The 21,113-nt window shown below is 40.3% G+C and overlaps 1 long non-coding RNA gene across 1 annotated transcript; it reads left to right on the forward strand.

The window, feature by feature from the left end:
* Positions 1 to 1,408: 1,408 nt before the first annotated feature.
* Positions 1,409 to 20,286, forward strand: LOC134759617 (uncharacterized). Its single transcript, XR_010136083.1, has 3 exons — positions 1,409 to 1,528; positions 14,152 to 14,311; positions 20,218 to 20,286. It is a non-coding gene; the product is annotated as an uncharacterized LOC134759617 (long non-coding RNA).
* The last annotated feature ends 827 nt before the right edge of the window (positions 20,287 to 21,113 follow it).

Genomic DNA, 21,113 nt, shown 5'->3' on the forward strand with positions numbered 1-21,113 from the left:
GGAGGGATAGCATTAGGAGAATTACCTAATGTAGATGACAGGTTGACGGGTGCAGCCAACCACCATGGCACATGCATACCTATGTAACAAACCTGCACGTTCTGCACATGTATCCCAGAACTTGAAGTATAATAAAAAAAAAAAAAAACAGTTTTCAACAAATTTAGAGGTTCTTTGTGAAAAACTAAATTTCCTTATTCAGGAAATAATCCTTTGAGGGAAAAATAATACCATGTTCAAAGGATCAACTTCCTCAGGAAGAGAATTTAGAGAAAGTTCTTCCTTCCATATAACAAATCCATGTTTAAATTGCTTTATCAAAAGACAAAGTTCTCATAATTGACTGAATCAAAGCACTCATATGACAAAATGGCAAATTTTCAGGAGGAAGCCACTCCTCTAGACATGGGAGAATCTCAGAAATAATTGTATTAACCGCATTAACTAGTAAACTAGGTTTTCTGCAATGTTCATGACACCAAAAATGAATAGTCAACTTATTTCTAAGAAAGTTTAGACTAAATTACTTTTTAATTTTCTTGATTTAATGTGACCAAATATATATATACATATACATATACATACACACACACATATGTAGCATGGTATATGGCATGCTTCTGAATGCAAATTACTCACTTTACCACTATAAGGAAGAAAGGGTAACATCTTTTCCTCACCCATCACAAGAGTCATGGCCAACAGTCCTATGACAGAAGACAAGTTAGCAAGAAAAAAGCACAACAAATTTATTTAGCAAAGTTTTACTTGACACAGGAGCCTTCAGAAATGAAGACCTGAAGACCCAGGAAAATTTGTACTTGTACACTAAGTCTGATGAAGGAAGTAGATAGTTATGGAGAAACATGGTTAGAAAGATCTGACCTACTGGTAATCAACTGAGAAGGGAACCCAGCAAGGCCCGTTTGCTCAGATTCTTCTTGGCCTCTATGTAGCATACCTTCTCCCTGAGTATGGGGCAGGTCACCCTGGGAGGAGGGCCTTATGTCCTACTTTCAAGCAAGGTAGGTTGGAGAATTCTTTTATGACCATGCTTCACACAGAAAGGCAGGGTAAGGTCACAGTGACCTTCTTACTTCTGAGGCCCTCCCAATCTCCTGCAGTTCAAAGTACTTTGGGGTAACATTTTCAAGGCCCCAGTGCCACATTGTTTACCACTTTTGTGCCCAAAGAAAGATACTAATCAACCTATAATTTCTGTAGTATGTTTGATGAGATCAAAAAACAATGGATATGCTTCATAAAATATCATATTCTAATGTAAGTATGATAGCAGTTGTATATATTTACTATAAATATATAACATTTTATTGTATATTTACATGTATTTTACTAATTTATTTGGGGTTTGTTTCTTTGTTTTTGTTGTGGTTGTTTTTTCTTTAAGATGGAGTTTCACTTACATCCAGGCTCGAGTGCAGTGGTGTGATCTTGGCTCACTGGAACCTCTACCTCCTGGGTTCAAGCGATTCTCGTGCTTCAGCCTCCCGAGTAGCTGGGATTACAGGTACGCTCTATCATGCCCAGCTAATTTTTGTATTTGTAGTACAGATGGGGTTTTGCCATGTTGTCCAGGCTGGTCTTGAACTCCTGGCCTCAAGTGATCTGCCTGCCTCAGCCTCCCAAAGTGCTGGGATTACAGGTGTGAGCCACCATGCCAGCCTCATTTATTTATTCGTGTGTGTGTGTGTGTGTGTGTGTATAATTGCCTAATAACTTATACCTTAAGAGAGCCTTAAATAGTATAAGAAACAAAAGATAAACAAAGGGCAAGACTGTCACATCTGTGCAGCTACAAAAGGAAAATATTCCTTACACAGTGTATTTCCTACGTGATTGACAAAGCTAGTAATCTGCATTCAAAAGCATGTAGCCCATGTACTACAGGCTACATACAGGCTCTCAGGCTAATGATCAGAATAACAATTATGAGTAACTTTTCCCGAATGCTTGCTAAGTGCCAGGCACTACATTAAGTGTTGTTTTGTTTTTTGTTTTGTTTTGTTTTTGAGACAGAGTCTCACTGTGTCACCCAGGCTGGAGTGCAGTGGTGCGATCTTGGATTACTACAACCTCCACCTCCCGGGTTCAAGCAATTCTCCTGCCTCAGCCACTTAAGTAGCTGGGATTACAGGCGCGTACCACCATGCCCAGCTACTTTTTGTGTTTTTAGTAGAGACCGGGTTTCACTATGTTGGCCAGGATGGTCTAAAACTCCTGACCTAAGGTGATCCACCTGCCTCAGCCTCCCAAAGTGCTGGGATGACAGGCATGAGCCACTGTGCCTGGCCTTACACTAAGTGTTTTGCATAATGTTATATGCCTTGTTTAATCCTCATTTTTCGAAGGAGGCTCCTGAGACTCACAGAAGTGAGCTGCACAGAGTCACATGATTGATAAGTGGTCAAGCTGAGGTTCAAATACAGGCCACTGAATTTCAAACTAAAAACCCACGATCATTCCAGGCACCACCTTAAAGTTCTACTTACAAGGGGCCAGCGAGTGGCACACGGCCCAGGATGAAAAAGTGAGTGAGGACATTCAAACACAAGTCACGTCACGACATGGCAAAAACAGAAAAACTTTGATGTTCTCCATTTGTTCTCCAGACAGAGAGCTCAAACATAAGAGAGCAGGGCTCAACTTTAAGACAGAAACTGCTCAGCACCATCTGCAGGTGGATTGCATTGTTTGGGGAGGCAGTCACATGACCCAGATCTGCTTCCTGCCTCTGCTTGCAGAAGTCTAACACAATGAGGGCTAACACCAATCCTGCTTGCAGGATTCTAACACTCTGAGGCTCCGAGGGTGTTAAAGTCCCTGTCTCCCACACTACCAACCCCACTGTCAGCTTGACCATGAGTGAATGCCTTCACCAATATATAGAAAGGACCTTGCTAATAGGAAAAAAGATGAGCCTGGAGCCTAAACAGGAAGGCTTTCTCTTCCACGGATTGGAAGCATTGCTAAAGAAGCTGGCTGACTTGTGAGGTTCAGGGATAATGAAGTATGAATGTACAGCTCCGGGTACTGTGCTTGGAGCATATGAAACATGCAACACATGACTACTGTTGTTATACAGTTTTCATTCCCACAGTCTCTAACAAAATATAGTCATACGTCTTTTTTTAAAAAGACGTGTTGGATTCTAGTGCTGAGAAGAAGAGAAGATACCACTAATATAGTATGAGAGAGTGGCAGACAGAGAGATCCCTGGGGACCCACATTTTTCAGGGAGAACCCCAATCCTTTCTGCCCTTCAAGCAGTGGCACACAGCAGAAAGTGAAATCATTCATTGGACAGCTTGATTGGAAACTGTGATTTATATTGCAGGGATGTTTTTGCCACAATAGCCTAATCTGAATCAGGCCATTATTTCATACAAACCATTATTTCATAAAGTTTTACATTTTAACCTGTAACTCAGGTACCAAGTTTCCTCAAGCTACACATTCCCACTCATCAACAATATCATTGGTTTGACACTATACATACAAAAAGAGCTATTTTTTAAGAAAAACAGTTATAAGCTGATACATCATTTTCAACACACCCTATATATAAAGTTGCTGTGTTTCAGAGGTTATTTGGATTATTTTAATCTATTGAAAAAAAAAGCTAACACGACGCTTTTGGACACTTCAGCCTCCTTTTTCTTTGCTTTGATGGTGTTCTTTTCTCCTTTTCTCCCTCTAGTTTTATCTCTGTTCAAAAGCAAGATTTTAAATCCTGTAAGTAGAAATTGGAACAACTTCTGGGCTTTGCACAGCACCTAGCTAGTTCTTCAGGATATTCTTTGTTCTATTTTTTAACATACATTTTTAAAGGTAATAATAAACTAAACTTTGACCTTTAAAATCTTCAAATAAATCAATCAGCAGAGAAACAACTACGTAAAGAGCAGAATGGAAAACAATCAAACAAGGCTGGAAAGTCATAGAAAATTCCTAAAATTGTGTGGTGTGTGTGTGTGTGTGTGTGTGTGTGTGCATGTTGTTGTTCTTACTGTTCATTTGTATATGTGTGATTTGAACAACATATGAGTAAAAAAAAAAAAAAGAAAATGAGGAAACTGGTAGTTGCTTTTGAAGTCATTTTATAAGGCAAAGATTTGTAAAGCAAAGGAAAAGAGAAAGGGGTCGTGCAATCAGTGCCATTCCCTGAGCCCCTGCCTGCACCAGTCAGCTCTAGCCTCTGCAGGGCCCTTGCCTGGGAATTGTCCCTTGGGCTCTTTGTTCTTAGTTGCCAGGAGAAAGTGGTCATTGTTTCTCTACTTCTCTTCCACTTTTTGTTTTTTATTTTTTTCTTCTTCTTCTCTTCCATCTCCTCATCTTTTTCCCTATTCTCCTTCATTTGCTTTTAAATCCAGTTTGGTATAGAGGTCCTTTCTTGATTTACTTACAAGCATGTTTTTTCTCCTGGTACAGACAACTTTCTTTGATCAAAGTATGACCTGTGAATCAAAACTCCTGCTACCAAAGTCCCATGTTGTACCACACTAAAACCTACAATGTCCTCCCTGAAGTTGTTTTCATGGCTCAACGAACATAAGAGCCAAGTCAAAGCCAGATATAAGATGAGTTCATATTTGAGGATAAGGGAAAATTACTTCTGGGGGAAGTAATGTGTTGGCTTAAATTCACATGAAATATAAATGACTAATATCAAATATTTTGCTGAAGCAGAGACTGATGGAGAAAAGGATGAAGATAGAAAAGGGTGTCAAGCCCTTTAAAAGAAAGGGAGCTCTCAGTAGATGGGAGAAAATTATGCAGAAAACGTAGGCTAGTTCACTGAAGGCCAACTGGGTATGGAGTTCCACTTTGCCTTGAACTTGCTCTACCCTTCAATGTCAGGGTTATGTAAAAGTGTCCAGTTATGGTCATTCAAAATCAGACAGAGCATAAACACCTCTCTCAGAAGAACGGGAAGTGTCTACAGAGCATCATAGAATGCCAGACAGTCTAACAGTCTAATTCAGCCTCACAAAAATGTGGCTTCACTGTCCTACTCTAGGCGGCTATCTGAAATTTTCAGATGAATAATAAGAGCTAAGGAGGTTATTCCATACAGTCTGTGATTGAATCTGTAGTAGAGTTTGTCTGAATTGGCTCAACATCCTTATGAGTTATCTCCCTGTTGACCAAGAAGTCCACAGGCCCGCCATCAAAATGCCCACTCACTTTGCCTCTCTCCCTCCCACTTTCTCCTTCTCTCTCTCTCTCTCTCTCTCCCTGCCCACCACCCCGCAACATACACCTTAGGTTTGGGTCAGCCAACAACTCGTAACCCCAGTGCAGCTCCTGAAGCCCCAGACAACTACCTTCTCACCTAGGAACTTAGGCAAAGCTGGAATTTCCAAGTTTGTCACAAGACAGTTTGTTGGGTGCATCCCACCCCGTTGCTCCCCTAGCAAATTGCATTTCTCTGTGATGACTTTACTCTTAAGGACCTTCTACATTCTCAGGAATTTAATGGCCCTAATTTGCACTAGACCCATCTAACTCCAAAAGTCCATGTCAAGAAGCAATTTGTCATTTGCTGAGAACTCATTCTAATGTTGCGTTTTCTAGGGAAGAAGGTTGGTTGGTTTGTACAATCAAAATTTCTTACTGAGGCTTAGTTGCCTCTTCTAAAATTTTGCTTCCATGGCTATGTTATGGCATTATTCTCAAGGGATTACAAAAGGTCTCCCTATACACATTTCCTTCGGGAATGTCAATGATCTACTATAGATTTTCTATAAATAATAATAGCCTCACTTATTGAATGCTTACTATGGATCAGGCACTATACATTTGTCAGATCATTTATGGTCAAAAAAATCCTATAGCCAGTCCAACTACTATTCCCATTTTACAAATGGTAAAATTGAGACTCAGTGAACTTGAGATGCTAATTAGTGGAGACATTCTAGAGTATAAACTCAGGCAGTCTAACTTTAGAAGCCTATGAGCTTAAACACTACACTATCATGCCCCATATGTGCTTCTAACCACTATATAATGCCGCTACATAAATCTTTTACAAAAGACTGGGAGCTCCTCCCATGTCATTTGTGTGCAGATTTACTCAACTTTATATTCCCGTAGGGCCTGGCATGTAGGAAGATGGCCAGCAGAGAGACATGAGGTCTCTCTGGTTGGTACACAGAACATTCTCCCACACCTTCCCATTATATGATCTGTGTTCATGGCTAGTGACAGTGCCCTAGGAAAGATAAGCTAAACAAGACTCTGCAGTGTCACTTGGAATAAATGAAAGTTCCTTTCTTCATCTCTGGACTTTACAATGGGGCGGTTCCCAAACTTCCCAAACAGAATTGCTGTCTCAGCACATTTTCCCCAAGCCCACACTCTAACTTCTTAAAGAGAACCAGGCTTGAGGCAGAAATGAGAACTCTCCTTTCTTGACTCCCCTAAATCCCTATCCTTGCAGTCTGTTCTGGCTCCAAATGTGAGCAGTGCTCACTCTGGCCATTTCTGAGGCCCAGGTGAATTTTACTCACAAAGGAAACAATTGTGTTACCCCATCTATATCAGTAAGGGTGATCTATGTTGTTATTCAGTTGGCTACTTCTGGCGATGATGCTTTTAAACGTGACTAGCTCCCCTTTAGATAATTTCAAATATATTTGGAATGTAACATAACAGAACACATTGTGTAAAACTGTGCATAGCAAAACCATTTCTCCAACAGCGATTTCAGTGGACCAGAGTCTGCTTATTTCAGAAGCCCCCTGGATGCCTTAAGAATATTTGTCTCATTATCCCCATTATTTTCCCCTCCAGGGAACCGTCCCTAATAAAGTTTGCTATGTCTCTTCTCCTGGCTAGTTTTAATATGAGCCAGGGGAAAGATTTCAGAAAAGCAAGAGTTCTTTTCTGCCTGGGCTTGCAAAATTGTCTTTTGCTGCAGATGCATCTGTTAGTAATGATTGAGACAATCTGTGCAGCATAAGACAACTTGTTGAGAGATGACTCTAAAAAGATCCTCTTCCAATAAATGTTTAACCTCTTAGTACCTTTTCGTGACAGCAGGATCATGAATTTAATGTCCCCAGAAGATGAGATGATGTCTTCTCACTTGGCATAACCATCTTAAAGTAATGCTTATATCTTGGAACAAGAGGTCCTTGAGAACTTCAGGGGCCCCAAAACCATAAATATTACCTGAAAGGATACTTCAGGTTCAAGTACCAATCCCAAGTTCTGGCCCTCTCTGATAAGCTCAGGATAATTGAATTTAGTAAAGATGATCGTTGAGAGGACTGGAACCCCTCAGCCTTCTTCACGTGGCCAAGAAGACCTCAAGTCTAAAATCAAATTTTCAGGAGGCTGAGAACATCAAAAAACTATTAGTTCTCTAAGCCACTTCTTCTCTTATCATCTTTTTGCCTCTGTCTGGAAATGAAATCAGCATGGTTTCCATCCAGAGATTTAGAATAGTCTGGGTATAATACCAGGCCCAATGGGCCCAAGACAAAACTGGAGTCACCTTCGGGTATCCCATTTCCCTCGTTGCTTTATTTGTCAACACAACACATTAGCTGATAAGGTAAGTTCACTCTACTCAAGCAGGGATTACAGACTCTGAGGAGTACAAGGTGACATGCAGGAGGACAAGAAGCACAGGAAAACCCATGGTACATTTTCCTGGAGTGCCAATAGAAGAGGAAATGGCACTATTTTTGGAGCATTACAAACTAGAGTAAAATGCAAACTTGTAGTAAAACGCAAAATTCATGGACTTTTAAAATAAAACTTAAAACTGCAAATACATTTTGAGCTTGAGGCAAGAGCTTCCCACTCCTTGCCTAGATCTCAGGGGGTCAAAATGTTTGTTTTCCTCCTCCATTAGGGGTGCTTTGATGGGTATTTGAGAAAAACTGTCCATATGTACCTCTCCCAGGGCTATTGACATTTTAACAAGGTACCCGTATTGAAAAAAAAAAAAAAACTGTTACCAAAAAAAAAAAAAAAACCAGAATTAAAGAAAAAGTAAAAAATGAAAGAAGTGTTTACAGGAGTCTTCATATAGTTATGGCATTACAGTTGGCTCCTCATATCTACGGGTTTGCATCTTCAGACTCAACCATGGATTGAAAATATTCCAAAAAATTAAACAAAATTTAAAAAACAATAAAAATTACAAATTTAAAACAATACTGTATAACAACTATTTACATAGCATTTACATTATATTCAGTATTATAAGCAATCTGGAGATGATTTAAAGTAGACGGGGGGATGCATGTAGGTTACAGGCAAATACTACACCATTTTATACAAGGGACGTGGGCATCCATGGATTTTGGTATCTGTGGGGGTCCTGGAACCTACAACTATGACTGTAGTCCTCAATACACCTCATTTTATGTAAAATTAGAATCTGAGGTCCAGAAAGGTTTGGTAATTTGTCCAACATCACATAACCCTAGGTGGCAAAGCCAAGACAGGCAATGAGCAGAAATAGTGAAGTAAGAAGGGCCTTGGCTAGCCCCCTCACATCATTGCCCACAGACAGCCATCTGCTCCACCCCATGAAAAGGGCCACCGGATCTGCCCCCAGATGCTGTGTCGCTGCAGCTTTCCGGGCCTGTCCTGTGGAGGATGCTTCCCACCGCACCAACAGCACAACATCAGCCTCCCAGACCCAGGAAGGGAGAGTCAGCTTAAGGTTATTCTCTCAGCATACATCTCTGTTGAACTTCAGTGATCCCTCCAGCCTGCCTGGGGATAGTTTTGTGGAGACAGACCTGTTACTCTTCGCCAGTAGAAAGGAGGTCCTTGAAGGGATTGTATGGAAATTAGAAAAATGAGCGACCTGAGGACGCACGACTATTTTGGTCCTAATTTCTTGTTCTCTCTGTGTGTCTCGCTCAGAGCCTGATTCCCAAATCTACCACTCTGTTTCTTCCTCAGTTTCTATTTATTTCTGTCGCTGTTTGTTTTCTTTCTACTCTCGTCCCCCCCTTCTTCTTATATTTTCTCTTTATTTGATTTGAAAAAATTATCATTTGTAACAAGCCTGAGGCTATAAGCATCACAATATGTAATTAAAATACGTAAAGCAAGTGACAGCTTTAGTACATTGCTTGGAGTTTTGTTGCATATTTATTAATATGTCTGCAATTTAATTGGAAAGATTTCAGCCTAGTCTGTCAGATATGCTTATATGCTAGTCTAGGCTTCTACTCCAGGAGAAGTCAGTCACTTTAATGGAAAACCCATACTTCTGGGGTGCTCTGTTGGCAAGATATCAGAATGGACGCCTCTAGAAGCAGCTACTAAAAAATGCTGCTTCTTTCTATATTTCAATCAGCACCCAATATTTTGTTAATTAGCATAGTGAATTTTAGAACTATTAAAAGGGGCTACTTATTCAATAAATTCATGACTTTCTAATTGGCATATTACAGGATTTTTCACATATTTAATCTACTCCTTAAATACCCTATTTTATAGCAGTGGATTCTGAGGTTCAAGAATGTTAGAAATGGGCTTTGTTGGTAAAACTGTGTTCAAGATATATATATATATATATAAAATATGCTAAAATATTTAAGACACTCTCCCCACCCGTGCTTAAAGAGGGTATCAGAATCTAGCCAGGCCTATGGACGATCTCTTCTGAGATGATGCGCAGAGCTTGTTTTCTGAATGGCCCCATGTCCAGCCATTAGCCAGGAGGATCTCTGCTTGCCTGAACTGCAGTTGGAACAGAATCCTGCCTCTGGAATATCTTCATGTCCACAAGTGGATTTTCATGCAAGCAGGGATGCATGCACCGAAAAGGACGGAAGCCTAGGATGCCATTATGTTTGCAGAGCAGATTATCGGAGCTGTTTTGTGCCTGCTTACATGACTGCTTCGTGAATGTTCACGTGTGTGGCAGAATTTGGCCTGAGATCTGCTTTCATGATAACCTGATAGGAAGGTTGTGAGGCAATAGCTAACCCACACCCACCACAAACTTCATCAGAGGTTCTTGTTACCTACCAAAAAGGACTTGAGAATTGTGTGTTAGGTTAGTTCATAACAAAAATATAAGAAAACAAGCAAAGGCAGCATAGTTTCCTATTTCTGCTGCCTCCAGAGGACTCTGAGAAGGAAACATGGAGAAGAGCTGGTATAACAACAGCGCCCTGTACTAAGAGACTGAGATGGAAACCTAGGTTCCCCATAGCTACCACCAATTATCTGTTTAGTTTTGGGCAAGTCACTTAACCCTGTGAGTCTGGAGTGCTGCATCTGTAAAGCAGGAATAATTGTTTACTTGCACCAAGTGTTCCTTGAACTTTGGAAGTTACTACTCAAAAGAAGTGGTAGCTTTGCTTTCGGGTAAAGATATACTTCCATGACTTCAAAATATTCCAACTCCTCTTTTTTTAATCATTGGAGATTTTTTTTGGTTACAGCTTTATTGAAATATAATTCACACACCGCTCAATTCAACCATTTAAAGTACACTGCTCAACAGCTTTTAGTATATTCATAGAGTTGTGAAACCATCACCACAAGCAATTTTAGAACATTTTATCACCCCAGAAAGACACCCTATATCCTTTTCCTATCGCTCCCTAATCTCCCCATTCTCCCTCAGCATTAAGCAATCACTAATTTACTTTCTATCTCTATGTCTCTACTTTCTTTTACAGGGGGACCAAGTCTTACTCTGTCACGAGAGCTGATCTTGGCTCACTGCAACCTCTGCCTCCTGGGTTCAAGCAATTCTCCCACCTCAGCCTCCTGAGTAGCTGGGATTCCAGGCACCTACCATCATGCCCGGCTAATTTTTGTATTTTCAGTAGAGATGGGGTGTTGCCATGTAGGCCAGGCTTGTCTTGAACTCCTGACCTCAAGTAATCCACCCACCTCAGCCTCTCAAGTTCTACGTCTCTACTTTCTACCAATTCTGGATATTTCATATAAATAGAATCTCGCAGTATATGAACATTTGTGGCTGGCTTCTTTCACTTAGCATGATGTTTTCAAAGTTCATTTATGCTCTAGCATGTATCAGTACTTCACACCTTTTATAGCCAAATAATATTCCAGTGTATGGATATACTACATTTTATTTATTAATTCATCAGTTGATGGACATTTGGTTTGTTTCTACCTTTTAGTTATTATGGATAATGCTGCTAGGAACATTTTATGTGCAGGTGTTTGTGCAAACAGATGTTTTCATTTCTCTTGAGTAGATACTGGCGGGGGGTGGAATTACTGGGTTGTACGGTAACTCTGTGTTTAGCCTTTTAAGGAACAACCAGACTGTTTTCCAAAATGGCTGCATCATTTTACATTCCCACCAGCAGTGCATAAGGATTCCAATTTCTCCATACCCTTGCCAACACTCGTTATTTTTTGTTTTTTAATTAGAGTGGGTATGAAGTGTATCTCATTTTGGTTTTCATTTACATTTCCCCAATGGCTAATAATGTGTTGTGCGTCATTTCTTGTGCTTGTCGGACTTTTATATATCTTTTTTAGAGAGATTTCTATTCAAATCCTTTGCCCATTTTAATGTCTGGTTATCTAGTATTGAGCTGTAAGCATTAATACTCTAGATATAAGTCTCTTATCAAATATATGATTTGAACATTTTCTTCTCCCTTTCTGTCAGTCTTTTTTACTTTCTTGTATTCTTTGAAGAAGGGAAGTTTTTAATGCTAGAGAAGTCCAGTTTATCTATTTGTTTCCTTCTGTTTGTGCTTTTGGTGTCATATCTAAGAATCCATTGCCAAATCTAAGGTCACAAAGATTCACCCCTATGTTTTCACCTAAGAGTTTTGTAGTTTTGCTCTTACCATTAGGTCTTCAATTCGTTTAGAGTTAATTTTTGTATATCGTTTAAAGTTGTAATCCAACTTCATTCTTTTGCATGTGGCTATCCAGTTACACCAGCATGATTTGTTGAATAGACCATTCTTTCTCCTTTTAATGAACTTGGTACCTTTGTTGAAAACCAATTTACCATAGACATGTAGGTTTATTTCTGGATTCTCATTTCTGTTCCATTGATCAATATGCCTATATTTGTCCCAGAACCACACTGTCCTGATAACTGTTACTTTGTAGTAAGTTTTGAAATTGGAAAGTGTGAGTCCTCTAACTTTGTTCTTTTTCAAGATTGTTTGGGTTATTCTGGGTCCCTTGCATTTCCATATGAATTTTCAACTCCTTCTTGTCTCAAAAAGGAAAACTATTCTAGTGTTAGTGGGTTGCAACATCTATAAATGGCTTTTAATTGTTGCCTTCTTTAGACTTAAAAGCAAAGAAATCTAAAATTTCTATAGTTCTGTGTCCTTAATATAGTAGGAATTTCCTGAAAACAAGTTTATCAAAGACTGAACATTCTTTAAATTTTCTCTTGCAAAATTTCTTCTCATTTCCCTAATGAGAGATCTTTTAAAACTGCTGGGCTTGAGAAGCTGCCTGCTAAGAATGCTCTCAGACACTTGGCCACATCGTCCTTAATTTCAGGCTTCTAGAGGCTCTCACTGGCCAGAGAAAAAGAGACAGCCAACAAGAATTAGTCCAATATCAATTCAGCAATCTGAAGAAAAGAATAATTTCTAAAAAACATTCTCTGAAACCACTCTCTTATTTAAAATTCTTGATTCAGGAATAACCTAATAAAGCTGTTTGCCCTTACCCTCCCCACTTCACCCCCAAAGGATAATGCAATGGTCTTCAGAATCCATGTGAAAATTCTTTCTCAAATGAGCACATTGAGAGGCAAGGAAAATGGCGTTGAAAGCAATGGAAACCTGCAGAGAGGAGAGGAAAGGATGGCGAGCACAATAAGAGCATAAACCAATAGGAACACAGAAGGGAAGAGAATGAAGAGGAGAAAGGGAAAGGGGAGCTCAGAAAGGGAGAGAAGCATATGGCAGGTATCAATTATTTACCATTTATGTACAATAAAAAAATGCACTTTAACTACAGGAAGAGCACCAAATCCACTCAATAACCATTTAAAAGCATATGGAAATAAAACACAGCCATTTAAAGGGTTGTAATAAATGTGCAATGCTCTTTGTAATGCCCCTGAAAGAATACAAGTGTTAAGCCTTGGTAAATTACACTTAAAAGTAAGTGTAACATAAAAACGAAATTAGGCATACAAATAACCTCACACTTAGGCATTTTTTAAAGTCTCTTTCAAACAGTTAATTAGAAAAGACTCTAAGGAGCATAACTTTTCTTTTTCCCATATTCTCTTCTTTTAACAATAGAGCCAAGCAAATGGCAGGAGCAAATAAACACAGATCTGGGACGTAGGAAAGGTCTGCATCATGTCGTCTGCTCTGAAAAAGGGAAAACCGGGGAAGAAAATAAATAGACGGCACTGTTGGAACTGTTCCCCTCACTTACTAGAGAACTGAATGAAACCCTTTAAACAAAGGTCACAAAAAATATGTAGTTGGCATCATAGGCTCTGTTTCCCAATTGCACATTTTAATAGATTCAATGTTCTCTTCAAAATGCACTAGCCAATCAGAAAGTACTCTCCACTTCATGTGCCCATTCTTCATTAACATCTGCTGTGGAATACAGTCATGGTTCTAGTAAACCAGGCCCAGCATGGTTCAGCCTTCAAGGGGAGAGAATTGAAAGGAGTTTTGCTCTGAGGGGGCTGTGGCCATGAGATCCCAGATTAAAGCAGGGGGGCTGTGAGCAGCTATGTTCCAGCCTGCAAACTCCACATAACAGCTCTAATCACAAACCAGAGTTCTCTCATCAATGAGGAGCCTATTGTCTTTGCCACCCCATCCAGTCGGTCCTCAAATCTCTTCTGTATTTGGAGCCTAGTACATGATACATATACAATTTTATGAATGTTGCAGCTTGGGTTTTCAGGAAGCTGATTCTGAGACAAAGATTAGTGTGCAGAACATTTTTAGGGAGTGCTGTTAGGATTTAACTCTTAGGAAAAGAAAGGGGAGAAGAGGGGACAGGAGAGGAGGGGAGGGGAGAGAAGGGAAGGGAAGGGGAAGGAAAGGAAGTGGGTAAGACTAGGCAGAGGGAGAAAGCTGGGCTACAATGAAGTTTCAGTGGACATCTCACTGGCCCACTGGGGAATTCTGAAGATGGACTGACCTCTCAATGCTATTCCAGGTGGGGAGAGAGCCAGGCCTCTCTAACCCTTCATCAGCCAGTCATTGGATGCAGCTGCCCAGGAAGGGGCTGTGACCTGTTCAAGGCTGCTCTCCTCATCTGAGACATCCCTGAAAGGAACTGAATGCTGTGAGCCATCTGCCTGCAGACCAGTGGCTGGGTAAGTCAGACCTAAGTCCTGAAAGACGATTAAGCAGCACATCTCCGCGTCCACCACAGAGAACAAATAGAAAAGTCCCACTCAGATTCCTGTGTGCATTCAGGAAACATGTGTTGTATCATTTTAATGGGCATGGCGTGGACCTGTGATTATGGATTACTTTAATGTTTTCCAGCAAGTCTTCAAGCACAGAACACAAAGAGTTTTGGGCCCATTGCCTCACCCGAGTTCTCTGTGAGGCAGTACTGCCTCAAGGACTCGCCTGCCCATTTTACACGTTGGAAAACTGACAACAGCAAAAAGCAATTGACCAGAGTCTTTGACAGGCAAGCCCTTCAGTATTTAAAATAAAAAGGCATCTTGAGGAGATGATAGTAAACCTTGCCTAGAAAAATAGTTGATGCATTGACATAGGGTTATAGGTGGACATGAAAAAGGGGGATGTAGCTAATGAGAAATACCCTAGAGCTCTAAATTCGTTCTTCCTCCCTGGCTTCTTTCTATCTTTGCAGATGCTGGAGGGAATGATATAGTCGATAAATCATACTCTGACCCCATTTTCTAAATTTCATTAAAAACATTTTTTTTTCTGTACCTGAAAATGCCTCTCTCAACTCTTACAAAGACACTCCTGGGTCTGTGTTATTGCCCAATAAGTAACGTGCTACTGTGCACGCTGACTGTAATCAAGCCCGTGCCGCCATCCTAACAATGCACCTAAGTGTGCCACAGACCTCCAGTGCTCACCCTGTTGTGTCATTTCACTTAATTAATAAGCGGAACAAAGATTTCAGAAAAGGGAGAAATTCGATTACGCAGCACTGTAATGGCACTCAAGACGGCTGTAAATACTGAGTGGGGTCTACCCCCTTAAAATCTCCACTTGCTCCACCGTTGTACAGTAGAAATGTCAGCGCGACTCCCGGCACGTCCCCTTTTAGTTGACCTTTAGCTGCATCTCTCAGTAATACTAAACCATTAGTCATGCCTGGGTCAGTGATGTGTCAATAACAGAATAATTATTGAAGATAGCCTTAAGAGGAAGGACATCAGCCTCAAATCAGCATTAGCTCAACTCAAACCGCCACCAGGGCTTGTTGAATAAATGAATGCATGTCTAATAAAAGGCCTCTTTACATCTGGAGACCTAAAGACTGTTGATTCCATTAATCCAAAGGGTTATTTGTAGCTGCTACACACGTTTTTAGACCGATAAGTGGCAGGCTTTTACTCCTGCTGACTGCAACCCACCCTTCTCAAGTAGAACAAATTCACTGTACTTAATGGCTCTGGCATTTTAAAAGGAAGTTGGTCAGCAGGGCTGTTTGGAACATCTGCACCTTTACAGAACACTAAATGCAGGGGAGAAACTCTTCCCACTCACAGGAGGTGCAATCTTGAGATTCTGAAATCAGGGTGCCTCCAAACTCTGCGCTAGACGTCTGGTGGAAACCAAACAGCGAGGTGCTAATAAAAGAAATAAGGGACACTCAGAGAGGCAGCGCAGCTCAACAATTGACATCAGAAACGCAGGAAATAGACATGCACACAGGGAGAGCACCACGTGAAGATGGCAATTGTGCTGCCAGAAGCCAAGGAACTCCCAGAAGCTGGGAGAGAGGTCTGGAACACATCCTTCCCCAGCACCTTAGAGGGAGCATGGCCCTGCTGATACCTTGATCTCGGACTTTTAGCCTCCAGACTGGTGAAACAATAACTGTTTATTGTTTAAGCCACTCAGTTTGTGCCATACAGTACTTCGTTACACCAGCCCTGGCAAACTAATACACTGGGGTAATAACTTGCAGCTAGCAGGCCTTGTGCGGAATTCTATCCTCATCATTCACTTGTTGTGTCATCTTGGGCAAGTTACTTAGAATCCTTGACCCTCTCCTATAAAACCAGGGCAATAATACGTGGTTTATCTGTCTCACAAATTTATTATTGGTATCAAAACTTTACATACACAAAAGCATTTTCCAAACTCTAACAGAGCCCAGGGAAGGAGAGAGAGCTCAAGCTAGGAAATGTAATATAGATGCTCAATAGCAGTCTTTATATACTGTGACAGTCTTCATTAAAAGCAATATATAATATTTCTGTAATGCTTGTTGATTTTTTTTAATGACAAGGTATTTCTTCTATGTTCATTGTAACCAGAATAAATCCCGTGGTTCCTCAGGCCCAGTTGTTGCATAGAGCTCCATTAAAGAAAAGAAAAGTTCAAGAAACAAGTGACTTTAAAGGGCAGTCATCTGTAGCCTTGATATGATGTAACAAAAAATAGCACTTTACCTCTGTGGTCTTCCTCCTCAAAACCTAGAACCCTAGTTTAGTCATAAGAAAAACATCAGGCAAATTCCAATAAAGGAACATCCTACAAAATACCTGACCCGTACTCCTCAAAACTATTAAGATCATCAAAGGAAAGCTTAAAAAACCACCACAGCCAAAAGGAGTCTAAAGACATATTATAACTAAATGTTATGGGGTATCCTGGATGGGATCTGATATCGTTTGAATGTTTGTCCCCTCCAAATCTCATGTTAAAATGTGATCCCTAGTGTTGGAGCTGGGGCCTATAGGTGGTGTTTGGGTCATGCGGGTGGATCCCTCCTGAATGGCTTGGTGCCCTCCCTGTGGTAATGAGTTACCACGAGATCTGATTGTTAGAGTTTGGAACCTTCTCCCCTCTCTCTTGCCCTGTGACACACTGGCTCCTCCTTTTGCCTTCCCCCATGAGTGAAAGCTCCCCAAGGCCTCACCAGAAGCCAGGCAGATGCTGGTGCCATCCTTGTACAGCCTGAAGGACTGTCGGCCAAATAAACCTCTTTTCTTTATAAATTGCCCAGTCTTAGGTATTTCTTTATAGCAATGCAAAACAGGCTAACACAGGAGCCTAGAGCAGGAAAAAGACTTTATGTAAAAAATTAAAAAATCTGAATAAACTATGGGATTTCATTAATAATAATGTAAACATTGGTTTATTAATTATAGCAAATGTATCATACTAATGTAAGATGTTAATAATAGGGGAAACCAACCACAGGGATATGGAAACCCTCTACCATCTTCTCAATTATCTTGTAAATCTAAAACTGTTCTAAAAAATAAAGTTCATTTTAAAAAAAGCAATCCAAATTGCTTTTATCTTTTGAAGAGTATTAGAGAAAATTAAATGTATGACTCACAAAAACACTTTATTTATTTATTTAGTTTTTGAGACAGAGTCTCACTCTGTCACCCAGGCTGGAGTGCAGTGGTACAATCTCAGCTCACTGCAACCTCTGCCTCCCGGGTTCAAGCAATTCTCTGCCTCAGACTCCCAAGTAGCTGGGACTACAGGTGCCTGCCACCACGCCTGGCTAATTTTTGTATTTTTTGTAGATACAGGGTTTCACCATGTTGGCCAGGCTAGTCTTGAACTCCTAACCTCAAGTAATCCACCCACCTTGGCCTCCCAAAGTACTAGGATTACAGGCACAAGCCACCACACCTATCCACAAAAACACTTTTTAAAAATCCCCATATCCTTTTCTCTCTAGGTATTGATAACTTCTCCAGAGCCTCTTACTCTGTCAAATCTCTACACATACATATGCATGCAGGCACACACACACACACACACACACACATACACCACCTGAAACGTGGCTTTTTTGTCTCTTGTGCTCCCCTGCTGATACAGTGCCATCTCCACTGTTCCCATTCCCCATCAAGAGACAGCCCCTCTAGAACAGCTGGGGACTCAGTAGTTCCATGTCCCTGTTCTTCCCTCAGTGCTCACAAAAAAAAGTATGAGGTATTCTCTGGAATATATAGTTCTTCTCCATGTCTGTCATTCAACCCAGCAACACTGTAGCCCCCGCTTTGGCCTTTTCACCCCTTTTGGCATGAGGTAGTAATTGGAGTCTCCAGTAAGGGTTTGTTTTCATGAGTAGGTTTTTTCCCCAGGGCTGTTATAACCAATTATCTCAAATTTGGTGGCTTACAATAACAGAAATGTATTCTCTTGCAGTTCTGGAGATTGTGGAGGAAAAGTCTGAAATCAAGGTGTTGGCATGGCCACACTTTCTCCAAAAGTTCCAAGGGAATATTCTTCCTTCACTCTTCTGGCTTCTAGTGGCTCCAGCTGCTTCTTGGCTTATGGCAGCCTGACTCCAACGTCTGCCTCTGTCTTCATGTGGCCTTCTCCCCGTGTAGCTCTGTGTCTCAAATCTCCTTCTCTTTTCTCTTACAAGAACACCAGTCATTGGATTAAGGATCTGCCCTAAATCCAGGATGACCTCGTCTTGAAATCCTTAACTTAATTACATCTATTAAGACCCTCTTTCCAAATAAGATCACATTCACAGGTACCAGAGGTTAGGACTTAGATGTATTTTTTGGGAGGAAGACACAAATCAACCCACTACAATGAGCATCCACATAGGATACACAAATTCTCTAACACTGGGCTCATTCTGAGATTTCTAAACAGATAGCTAGTCCCCAAACCTCTAGGTCAACAATCTCTACCTTTGTTCTTGCCAAGTCACTGCCCAACCTGCTGAACCATCAGACATGCCCATGAATCAAGGTAGATCTTCATCTCCTTATCTAAGTCTCTTTTTGTCCAAACTAGTTAACAAGATGTAGCAAACTGAAGGGAAGTGCACAGACCAGACCTTCACCTTGAATTGGAGAAGGCTCATAAAAAGGAGCTGTGCTTAACTTGCTGCAGCCCCACATACTCAGGACAACTAGCATTAAACATGCGATGCTATTCAAAATACCCTAACCTGGTTGATGACTGCTAAGGATTAGATTTGGGACAATTATGTGCTAAAGTGATTATTTTGTTGGAGACAATGGAGTGCAATGTCCTCTGAATATAATAAATGTTTCTACTATTAACCCTTCTGAAAAGAAGTGCAATCTCTGGCCTTAAATATTTGAGGCCTGGCTTTCTAGAAAAGTGGCTTTCTGCTTCCAAATGTAATCCACTTTCTATTACATTGCATTGCCTCTCAAAATATCCCCAGACAAGGGAAACTAGAGCCCACCACTAAAATATATGTTGGGACATATTCAAGTGCCACATAATTATACACTGAGAAAATATTTAACCACACTTTCAGGTCAGCATTTTTATTTTATCCTCTAAGATTATTCAAATTTTAGAAAAATGAGAAGAATAGAACTGAGACCTTTTTGTTCCATTACTCCTAAATTAAGAAGACCTCACTATCCTTCTTCTTTGTGTCTCTTTTTTCTTTACTAAGAAATTTGTCACTCATGCTGTTTCTCTGACAATCAATTCATTGATCTTCACCATTCCACTCCAGGAATATTTGAAATGCAAATGAGGTCACAGGTCTCTTTTCCATTAAAAAAGGGTTGTTCAGAAACAGTAAAATAGTGCAGTTCTATAAATCCTCCATCTTTCTAATGTGTACATAACAACATTTCTTTTTCTTTAATTTTTTTCTCTTTGTCAGAGCAGAAAAATAAACTGCTAGCAGAAGCATACACTAGTTAATCTCCCAAAACACAGGAAATCACTATATTGAAAGAATCTTTATTCATTTGACTGAAACCCTTCAATTTCTTAGACACTAAACATCGGCAGATTTAGTAAAGCTCTTTGTATCTATCATCTACTCATGCATCATTCATGTAAAAGGTGACCTGGGTCCCATTAGTTGACTAGCTGATCTGAATCTTTTGGGTTACTCAGATAAGTCATTTCTAGTGGTCCTCCTTTTAAAATTAATGGAATAGAACAGAGTACATGCTACTCAAAAGAATGCCCTGCTGGGAATTTCTCACTAAAGTAAGGCTAATTCTTTTCTGTATTTCGCCTTTCTTTCCCACCCTTATTTTTGCTTTCATTCCAAAGAACTGTATTTCTGAATTTATTTCAGATCCAGGAGTACAGAAGATCAATGTCAAGGCCCCAGCTGGGACTCAACATACATGAATTTGAATCAGTAACCACCCTCTGGTACAAAGCCTCCTTCTCTCAAAGTGCTGTCTTTCTGCTCAAGGCGTTTGGTGAAGCCCCATGAGAACAATGACCCAGTCACTCCTTGGAAGCCCTGTTGATCAGAGCCTCATAGATAGTCAAGGCTTTCCCTATAACACCCTACAGATCAGAGCAATTGCTCATTTCCTTATTTGCCATGCAATTATGACTAACCTCAACTGTGATTATGGCTTTTAAAATATATGTCTATGCCTTAGAGAATTTAAATAAATGATCAATATCCTATTTAAAAATTCTTCAGTGGTACCCCATAAATTTCAGTTCAGAGTTCAAATTCTGAAGCTTAACACACAAATTCCCTAGTGGTTGCCCTCTGCCTATCTTCCTACCATCATTTCCCACCTCTTCCACAGGTACATTTTATTTCTACCATCCTGAGCTACTTAACATTTTTCATGTTTCTGTACTTTTGATGTCTGGGATGTCCTCATCCTCCCACCCCATCTCTAATTAACTCTTTCTCATCCTACAACAGCAGTTCAAGCCTTATCTCCCAGGAACCTTTCCAAAACTCCCACTCTGATCTAGATATCCCTGCTTTTTGTTCTTAATGTTCTTGCACCTACCTCTAAGATAGTACTTAATTCATGCTATTGTGCAGTAAATGCTAGTTCACCTACCTGTCTACCATGCTAGTTCAGAGCTGCTCCTTTCACTTGTCAATGAAAGCATAACTCTTCACCAATCAGAATCTAAGTGTTAAAGAAATGGCCATTGGGTCCACCTAGTATCTAAAATAGGGATGGATCAACCTGATCAAGAATTGATGTTGCT

Source organism: Pongo abelii, chromosome 11 (genome assembly GCF_028885655.2).
Source record: "Pongo abelii isolate AG06213 chromosome 11, NHGRI_mPonAbe1-v2.0_pri, whole genome shotgun sequence".
NCBI lineage: Eukaryota > Metazoa > Chordata > Mammalia > Primates > Hominidae > Pongo > Pongo abelii.